Genomic DNA, 10,320 nt, shown 5'->3' with positions numbered 1-10,320 from the left:
ATGGGAGACACAACTGGCATTAAAAACAAAATTAAATGCAAAGTGGCGGGGAGATGATCAGGATAGGACTTGTGGGTCCCCTGCCAATCGAACATGGATTTATAGGATAACTCAAATTTTGTTGTCCATTCTCCGCACTTATTTTTGTGAATCTGGTGACTGCAGCCTTTAGGTTTGCATATTTCTGGTCTTGAGTGTTGCCCAAGCAGCAGATTCCTAGTGACTTCTATACATCTTATAGAACCTAAGGGGGGGGTCATCTGCACAGGTTAATTGCTCACTAAGGTTAAAAAGTTTGCAGGAGACCAACTACTGTATGTACATGGGGAGGGTAAGGTTGCTGTATTTTAGGCAAAAACCTCTCCCTATTACACACATACAAAAAATAAATGGCACGCTTGCTCTGGGTTATTTCTCAATCACTTCTTGCCTGTTCATGTTTTCTAGTTGACAGCGAGATGGACAGATGAAGAAAGACCTCCTCTGGTAAACAGAATTAAGAGAGAAGATCAGGGACTGAAGCAACCACAGTGCACACAAAGTTCAGACAAAAACCTGCCCTCCAAGCTTGAGAAATGGATAGTTCTGGCTCAAAATTCTGCTCAAGAACTAGAGAAGCTTTTCTTTATGTGGCTTGCTTTTAAAAAAAGGCACAAAATACACAATAAGCCAACAGGGATTCTAGCATTCTCCTACCTACCAAAAAAATAAAAAAAATAAAAAGATTCTAGAAGTGTGGGACCAAGTGGGGGTAGAACTCTGCAAGTACACAAGCAAGAGGGAGGGGGAAAATTAATGCTGGAATGAAATTTTGCCAAACAAAACAACAAAAACAAAAACAATGGGGATGTCCGCTGAAGCTCAGGATGAAGTTCTGAAAAACAACTCAAACCAAAGGAATGCAGAATGGATCCAAAAGCAATAAAAGAAATGCCAACGGTGACAGACAGCAGTAAAAAAAAAATCAGTTCCATCTCCTTGGGCTGCCGGAGACAGTTACTCTGAAAGTTTGCAAGGAAACGTACCTTAGTACTGGCTGCCAGGAAAACACAGAAATCATTTTATTTTTATATTACAGTTTTTATAATAGATCACTGAAGCATGCAGAACAATTCCTCATTTAAAAATGAAAACATTTCAAAATGTTGGTATTAATAGAACGCCCCTGCAAATTAACACCTGCTACCTCAACTTACCATTATAACGTCTTCAATTCCCAAGTTCATAAAAGCCCCTCCAAAGTACCCCCATCGTAAAAACAGTCTAAAAAAGTTGCAAATGCTGAGTTTGTTGGAGATGGAACACCAGAAAGAGAACAAGGGGACTACAGGGTCTCTTTTGCAGGAACCTGTTGAGAATTATAACTTACCACTTCCTAGAGGTAGAACCCCCCCCCCCCCACCCCCCAAAAAAAAAAGTTAAGACACCTGAACCAACAATGAAACTATGTGGAAATCAGCTGCACATCAGAGCTTTATACTCTTTCTGGGCCTGCGACTTATACAATAGATCGTTGTAGTTCCCCCTAATCTAGCCTTCGAGTGCATGCAGTTTCCAGTAGTTTGTGGTTTTGGCTGAGTCAGTCATGCCGTTACATGACGAGAATGCTGCTACCCTTTTCCCTACATGGAGCTGGATTTCATTTGGTCTTTGAGGATATGATCCTGGTGGAAAGCAGACATTTCTTCCCTTTCTTATCCTTTTACATTGTGGCCACAGATGCCATGTTTGTTCCGGCAAACTTGCCTAACTTCCATACTTGAAGGCAACTGGTTCTTATCCTTATGCAACTACTTACACCCTCATTGCTGAAACTCACCAACCCATACTAATATTAAAGACAAGTTTTTTTTTCTTTTCACATCAGTGCTGTAAGGGCAGTTACAGCTTAAATTACTTACTTGTCGATTTATTTGCAAAAAAGCAGGATTTATAAAACCTCAGAAGATATAAAATATACATTTAAAAACATTTCGGTTTAATGGGAGTATCACCCCACCACCAGATCAGTATGGGTCCATACAGTCTTTTTGCTTTTACCAAACTACAACCAATATTTATTGAGTTCTTGGAGAAATTTGTACTTGTTCATTTCATTAATTTTAAGTGTGATGTCCATTTTCTCAACTGTTATTACAAATGCGTTCCAACATACAAATGACCCTGCAATCTGGATTCCCTGGATTATGATCAGGTAAGCTATAGGGGTCTAGTTGATGGGCTTTGGGCTTGAGTCGATGGTGTCCGTCTCACTTTAGTTTAAGATGGTTCTGAGCCCATTTACAATTTGACAGGTGAAACTGACCTGAAATTTACTTGTTTTAAGCTGGTTTTGAATTCCTTCGGTGTTTTAACATAATGCAGACCTACTTGAAATGCATAAATCCATCTACACAAGGTAACGACTGGTAGAGTTTGATTGGATTTAGCCATAAGTGAGGGCATTAGATATCTGGCTTCTAGGTATTATACCAGATAGTGGTATCAGAATATGTGCCTCCTCACTTTATTAGCAGTATATACAGGTCTGCATGTAATTGTATAAGATGTTAGTACAAATGAACTTGGCTGCACACATGTAATTATGATCCAACCATCTCCCCAATGTCCTCTGACACATTCTGCCCTAAAAACCAAATAGTACTTAAGTCACACAAGTATCCCTGTTCAGGCTTGATGAGGAAAAAAAAAGCAACACACACTGCATACTGTCCCATCTCGGGGGAAATTAACAATCAGACAAGGTTTTCCGGCCCGTTTAATCACCTTCCTCCCTGAAATCTGCCTGGCAGGACTGTCAGCAATACCCTGCTGGGACTTTCTGATCAAGAGACTATAATTTAATGTCAGGCAAAGCACATGATGCAGACAGTCTCAGCGCTGGTCTGGACGAAAAAGCAGCAATACAACTAATTTTTCTATCCTGCTCAATCATTTTCTAGCCCCAGGATCTGTAGAGTGGGATTATGATCACCTCAACATAGCTGCCTTTATACTCGTTTACACGCATATTGCAAACATTGTAAATAAACACCATTTGCCAAATCAAAGGATTTCCTTGGCTGGTCTGTGAAAACAAAAAGAACTGAATATGCATAAAAGTATACATATTAACATAGAGATTATGGGATGAAGACAGCCTGAGGAGTCCTGAATTTTGTTGCATATCTAGAAAGATAATGTGTGCCCTGTCTCCTCCTCCTAACAGAATCATTTAATAGAAACTACAAAAAAAACTACAAAAAAAAAAAAAAAATAAATAAAAAACTTATAAAGCAGACAGGGACAGGCCAGCTTCTCATTAAATCATATATGTAGTTGAAACAAATGATTTATAACATCCCAAGAAGTAAAAAAACACAGCACAACACTTAAACACGCTAAAAATTAACTAAACCTTAAAGTATGTCCAGTCTAGGCGGTGAAGTTACGGCTTTCTCATAGCTCTTTACAAAGAATTGCTTGCTCCCACGGCAGGTCTGATCCCCTCCTTATACAGCAAACCCAAAAGCTGGTACACCAGGGCTTCACTGTGGACAACACACAATTAATTATATGACCTTTAGCAAACTTTCAGATTGTTAATTTTGGCAGAAATTGAGGAATCAAAGAGATACAAATTAAGTAAAAGATACAACATAAATCTTGCAATACTCTCACTGACAACTCTCTACACAAAAGTGGCTGTGTGATGACAGCCAGCCAGCTGGGTGAGAAGTAAACACTGTCGGGCAACATGCCCAGCAAAACCTGCCTAGGGAGAACACTGTCCTGGAAATATTAACACCACACAATTAAAAAATTTTATTCCTATTTTTTAACAAATCCCTTTACAGGATCCAGCATGTGTATAGGACTGGAGACCACAACAATCCATCCATCAAAGAAATGCTTCTTCAGCTTTTCAGTCTTTTGTAATTGGCTAAATGAATCTAAACAATCATGACAGAATCCACATCATCATTGTTTAGATTCATAGTCACAAAAGAGGGGAACTGAGGACAGTGAGGACAAGAACACAGCTCCGGTCAGATTGGAAACAGCAGGCAAAGCTGGAAGGGCAGCTCTCATCAACTGAAGAATGAATGGATCTTTAATACACAGTGTGGTCTTGTTTTTCCATGGCATCTTTAACCTTTTCTGGGAATGGTTAAGGTGTACTACCGCATCGTGAGAGGGCGGATATCTGGGGGACCTCCTAAAGCGTACCTAAACCCAGAATTTTAACTTTACATAAAAGGGTAGACAACCCTTCACCTAGGCGATCGAGAATGAATGGGAGCACAGAGCCTCCCGGGATACCTACCTCACAAATCATGGAAGGCTCTTGGGTGCCCCTTTCTGCGCATGGTCGAGCATCTAAGGCATGCACAGAAGGAGCCATTTTGTCAAAAGGGGGGAAAAAAATTCCCAATCTCACGCATGCGCAGTTTTTTTGCATCTACGTCACCCTATGTGGCGCCTGTGTCGGAGTGACGTAGGAAGAAGATCCCGGAAAGAAGAGGAAAAGATGGCGGAGCGCCGGCCCAAGTACGGATGCCAGGACAACGTGGGACCCGATGGAAGAGACCGCCAGAGTGCTTTGAGGGATTGAAGGCAAGTGTATTTTTTTTGTTTTTGGTGACTTGAGTTAAGTTCCTCTTTAATAAAAGGCAGCCTCCAGATTCCAAATAAGTGCCCCACCCGTAGACCCACACAATACATGGATTACATTGTGGGAATGATGCCCTCTTCCCCAACATTGTACCTAGCCACCACTGGGGCAGACAGGGCTCTGGTTTTTGCCAAAGGGGAATGGGGCTACACACGTTTTGCCCTCTTCCTATTTGGCAAACCAGATTCAACAGGTGCTTTTATGAATAGAAGAGAGGGCACACAGGCTCGCTGCCCTATTTCCTATTCAGTAATTCAGCCTATGGACTGATCTCAATTCAAAATTGACGGAACCCTACACAATTTTTTTTCCCTTCACTTAGAGCCTTGGAGCTCACAGCCTTATGATCAAGCACTTCTATGGGTAAACTACTAAAGGACAAACTAGAATTCATTTACATGAAAAATAAGTCCTTCTGATTTCTAAAATTATAGAAAATTATTTAGACAAGCTGCTTTATCATATAGTCTTTCAATGAGAAAACGCTATCAGAGGGAAAGAAAAAAAAATAAGGGTTTTGACCTTGTATGAAGGGAAGCCATGTTAACATCTGTTAGAGGTAAAAGACTAGATAATACACGGATGAGCATTAGCAGCCAGGAAGCCATGGAGGCATATAAATCCATAATATGCACTAAAACCTCAATCCCCATATTAGTTATTTGACCTACATGCACAGAATATACTAAAACCTTTTTCTTGCTTGGAACGAATAGACACTGCCAAACCACTAAAACTATAATGCATCTGAAAACAAATTGGTGTATATACAATGAATGGAAGTCTATTCTATAATTAAACATGCTGTCATAACTGGACATTCAGATCTTTTCATAAGAACTGTCTATCTTTAAAATGTAAAGAAAATCCAAAATAGTTCATCTACAATTCCCTTATTGGGTATGAGTTAGGATTTTTTTGTATGTTGGAGCCAAATTTTCCATTCAAAGAATGTAGTAAACTGAAATACTCGTGAGATATGAGAACATTCAGCTGATTGCCAATGTCTTTTCCAGCACTCAAGGGCATCCAAAACCTGAGGTGCTCCGATATGCAAACACTGATCACGGTCGGAGGATGATTGTTCCTCTAACGCCTCTTGGAACTGTTTTCTAAGAAAAATTTAGTTCCCATTTATAACCGTTCCATGCAAACTCCAGAAAGGCAAATACACACAGAGCCCGGGCTTTGTAGTGGGTTCCTGCACTTTGAGGAGAAAAGGGCTACCTGTAACACATACCTGCACCCCATTTATTTATTGCTATATACAATATGTCCCAAATCGGGGGAACTTTTGCGGAAGTATGGTACTAAAATGTGGCATATTTTGCAATTAAAACTCATGTTTTAACACAAATAGTTGAAACCGTTTATACATTGTTTTTGTACAGATTACAGTAAGTGGCTCAGAGGTTAGCACTATGGCCTTTGCAGCGCTGGGTCCCAGGTTCGAAATCTCGCCCAGAACTCCGGTTTCTTCCCACATTCCAAAAACATGCAGTTAGGTTAATTAGCTTGCAGCTAAAAAAATTGACCTTAGACTGTGTTAAAGACATATGACTGAGGTAGGGACATTAGATTGTGAGGGACAGTTAGTTAGTGCCAGGACTGTGGACTTTGTACAGTGCAATATGTTGGCGCTATATAAATACTGTGTAATAATAATATGCTGAGCATTTTGTTTTTGGTAAAATTGTACTATTTTTACTTTTCTGGTAAAGATTCCTGCCATTAGGACATGTACTGGTTGCCATTTCTGACCTCAACTTGATAATACTTCTTGTCTGGCCATCTGTGGTTTAAATAATTTTGAGTTGCAGGCCATTAATAAGCAGTATAGTCAGAAGTGTCAAAATTTGACATATGTATGTATGTATGTATGTATGTATGTATGTGTACCGGGTCAGGGATTCCTAAGTATTGGAGGCACTTGGCCAACATAACAGCCAGACACAAGACAATTTCTGTAATAGAAACACTGTGTTCCTCATATGCACATAAGTTCACCTCAATTGTGAGCTACAATTTCCAGATTTCACCTGCTGTTAAAACTTGTAACAGCCCACGGACACAATTGCTGTAATTCTGCAAATTGTTAATTGACCGATTACTGCAAGCAGTGGAGAAGAGGTTCTGCTGGAAAAGTGCTGCTGGAAGTGAGCTCTATATGAACTATTATTGATATAAGAATTCATATAGAAGATAGTGAATGCAGTGTTCCAAGACAATCAGTTATATATATTTTGCAATTTCAATTTTTAGACATGCTGATTACCAGCATTAGTGCTGGAAAGCAGATTCTTGCTTTTAGCATAACATTTTTAACCTCTGACATACCTATTGGGAATGGTTACAGTAATTCAATGGACCATAATAGGTCATATTTTCCAGGCACTTGAACAGATGTGATCATCAGTCACACAGTAAAAGCAGCATGATAAAATATGGAAAACATGACCCATTCCTAGTCTCTGAAGAATGGATTGGAAACATTTTTTATGCTGAACCAGCTGCTATTAAGGACTACATCAACTGTTAATGATTTGTAGAGTAACAACAATATATACATTGACTTGACCGGGGGACAGATCATCAAATAGATGCTGGACCAAAAGTTCTAGTTCTATAGAAAACACGGTAAAAATAAATCATATTAAATTAACACTTGGCTATAATTAAAGGTACGAAATGTGTTTTTAAATGTGTTTTTGGTAATGAAAGCAGATTAAGTATTTAGATCTGTTACAAGCCTTTTGCACCCCCTATACAGCATAGCTCACAAAGGAGAAAGGGAGAGGCAGCACAATGAGCAAGTTAGGTGCGTTACAATGCAAGCAGAATGCTAATAAAAAGAGGAATCAGAGCAACAGAAAGGAGCTCTTCTGAGTACAGCCATTGCCATGCATTTATTGGGAGGGTACTAAACCTGTCTGTAAAACTGCAGCAAAAAGTTTAGGCCCACTGCCCTGCCAGTAACAACTGTGCTGTCTGGCAGAACCAAGTACATCTTAGCACTGGATGAACTGAAAAATCTTTTGTCAGCTAAAACAGCTCTCAGATATGCTTTTTATCTGTGTATATAGTGGTTTCTGTGATTCAGTTTTTGCAGACAACACAAAATCTGTCAATAATTGCTTTTGATTAAAACCAAATGATTTCACCTATTAAACCTATGTATTGTTTATGGAACAAACAACAAATCATTAATCATAATAAATCCAAGCAAAAAGAATGGCTCATTCAGTAAAGTTATGTCTGCACACAATGATAAGTAATACATCATGATCATAACAATAAACAACTTTTTTAAAGGCAACCAAACTATAGCAGGAGGATTACTGTCAATACAAAATGTATCTTAATACAGTAAAATAGAATAATAAAGAATAAGTAACAATACACAATAAGCTGTAAATTGAAATATTAAGCATAAAATTTGCAGAAACAACCCAATAACAAAGATGTATAACAATACGTGAGAGAATATGAAAGCTATATAGTAAAAGAGAGAACAGCCACACGGCAGCACGCTCAGCCTCCCCTAATCACTCACTGCAGCACACGTGAGACTGAAAGATTAGTATATTTAATCATATTTGGGCCATTTACACTAACATTTCCTCACGCCTAGAGGCAAAATCTCCTTGGAGACCAACACTGATGTCAAATATTTATTAAAATCCCAAACACATATAGTGTTTGCCAAAGTGGCAGAATTCTTACGACACGAATGTTCTCTCTATATTGGCAGTATTGGCTTCTTCGAGAACCCAAGAACAAACTAGATTAAGACTGTTTACTTTAAAGGTACTTGTGAATTATCACGGAGGCCATTATGGGATAATGAGGGAATACCAGTACTTTTTTTTCATGCAAACCCGACAAAATACTCTGAGTAAGAACAAAGACAAACAATGTTCTCAAAACTGTTGACATGAACAAATGCCTGTTGATCTGTAAAATCCAAAAGTACAGGGGTCCCTTGGTCAAAAATAGCCTTTTAAACATTGACTCAAAAAATTACAGATAACCAATAGGATCATTTAAACTGACCAGAGAGGTCCAAATAGGTTCAGGAGGAACCTTAGGGTACCACAGAACCCTGGTTGGAAAACACTAGACTATTCTGATGTTAAATGAGATAGAAGAGTTTATGGAAAATAAAAACAGTGAACAGGATAAATGACCAATTGTTGTCATTTAGCTGCAGTGGAGCGATTTTGATGTCCTTTTAACCCAAATGACTTCCAGTCTACACAAAAAGTACAATTAGCTTTTTTTGCACATCTGTGTGGGTGTAGCCAGATCCACTGATTCTTCTCTGCTAAACCAGTTCCTTTACTATTGCTCATGTGTGAATAATCATCCATGAAAACAGGTTCTGCTTCCAGGAGCAACTGCCATGCAATCACAATGTGACCATACAGAGAAGGACAGAAGTAATCAGCTGCTGCAGTATCTCTTGCCTGCCAACAAATGATTTCCTCTCATTCAACAAGACACATTATAATGCAATAAGGCCAAACTCCCAAGAGGATGTGTTCTTCATGCTGTCAAATGCCCTGATGTAATTAATAAGTCTCTAATAGGACCTCGCTGCTTTAAAAACAGTGTGCGGCCTCCCGCTGACCCTGGGACTTTGGAAGAAGTTAGGCTGGACGCCTATCTAGAACACTTCCCCTCCTCCTTTTTCCACTAAGCCTTGGCTTTCATTCAACCAACAAAATTGTACTTTGTAACTGCGGCTTGGTACAGCTTGATCAGATATTTAGCTATTGATCATATACCTTCTTGATTAACCATTTCATTAGGACAAGAAAAAGTACACTTGGCAAATCCCACATTGATATTCTTGTTCTGTATTTGTGTGACTGGGTTACTAACTCCTTTTATTTACCATACAGAGCATAAAGGAGTAATTCACTGCTTTATGTATTCATAAACACAAGAACATAAAAGCTATGTTTGCATTTGAAGCTTGCCAATAACACCACCTTGTCTATGAATAAAAGAGTGCCAGTTTAATAATAAAGTAGTAAGTACAAAACCTCATATGCTGACCCCCTGATCCACCCCATGGTCAACAAAAAGAGTTGGTGTCTCAAAGCTACCACTCCCTTCACAGGTATGGGTATAGAAGCTAGCCATGAATACACGACACGGGCACCTACATATTTTCAGAAGATTGTTCTATAAACATGCATCCCTAGGAAATGACTATGGAGGATAGCAAGGGAGTAAAACAGAGCAGCTATGAGGGATCCAACCGAATTCTGAATAGGATCAAGAAGAGAATACAGACATCAGATCAATGTAATACTGGACAGCAACTATGGTTAAAGCAACCAAAGATAGACAGAGATACTCAATTTTTGTCATGGGAAACGCTCCCAATCAAAACTCTGGCGTCTGTACAGTTGTACCCCATTGTCACTCAGTGATAAGTTCTGCTCCATCACAAAACAGCCCATGGCCACAAAGGTTTTCTATGGAGTTGGACACCATGGGATGCTTTCTTCTCATCCTTCACCCTCTCTGTAAAACAAATCTTGTTCTTTCCTACGGCACCTGGAAATCACTTTTGATCATCTCCATCTTCAATTTGTGCAGGTGTGTACATAGAATAGATTCATCCATGTGAACATACTTGCAAAGATACCTGGAGA

The 10,320-nt window shown here is 39.2% G+C and overlaps 1 protein-coding gene and 1 long non-coding RNA gene across 6 annotated transcripts in view; both read right to left on the bottom strand.

Annotated features, from left to right (window-relative positions):
* LOC140331478 (uncharacterized) overlaps positions 1-10,320 on the bottom strand; it is a 276,876-nt gene that overhangs the window by 48,901 nt on the left and 217,655 nt on the right. The gene's annotated exons all lie outside the window — the stretch shown is intronic.
* The window catches only part of HYCC1 (hyccin PI4KA lipid kinase complex subunit 1), a 60,697-nt gene that overhangs the window by 48,901 nt on the left and 1,476 nt on the right, over positions 1-10,320 (bottom strand). Inside the window, exon 2 of one of the 5 annotated variants that reach the window (XM_072412525.1) lies at positions 3,398-3,530. The exons of the other annotated variants lie outside the window; for them this stretch is intronic. The gene's annotated coding sequence lies outside the window, so the exon portion shown is untranslated. The remainder of the gene's footprint in view (positions 1-3,397; positions 3,531-10,320) is intronic. 5 annotated transcript variants of the gene reach the window in all.

Source organism: Pyxicephalus adspersus, chromosome 5 (genome assembly GCF_032062135.1).
Source record: "Pyxicephalus adspersus chromosome 5, UCB_Pads_2.0, whole genome shotgun sequence".
In the NCBI taxonomy this organism is placed as follows: Eukaryota; Metazoa; Chordata; class Amphibia; order Anura; family Pyxicephalidae; genus Pyxicephalus; species Pyxicephalus adspersus.
Note: the sequence above shows the minus strand (reverse complement) of the source record. Positions and strands in the feature narration are given on the sequence as shown.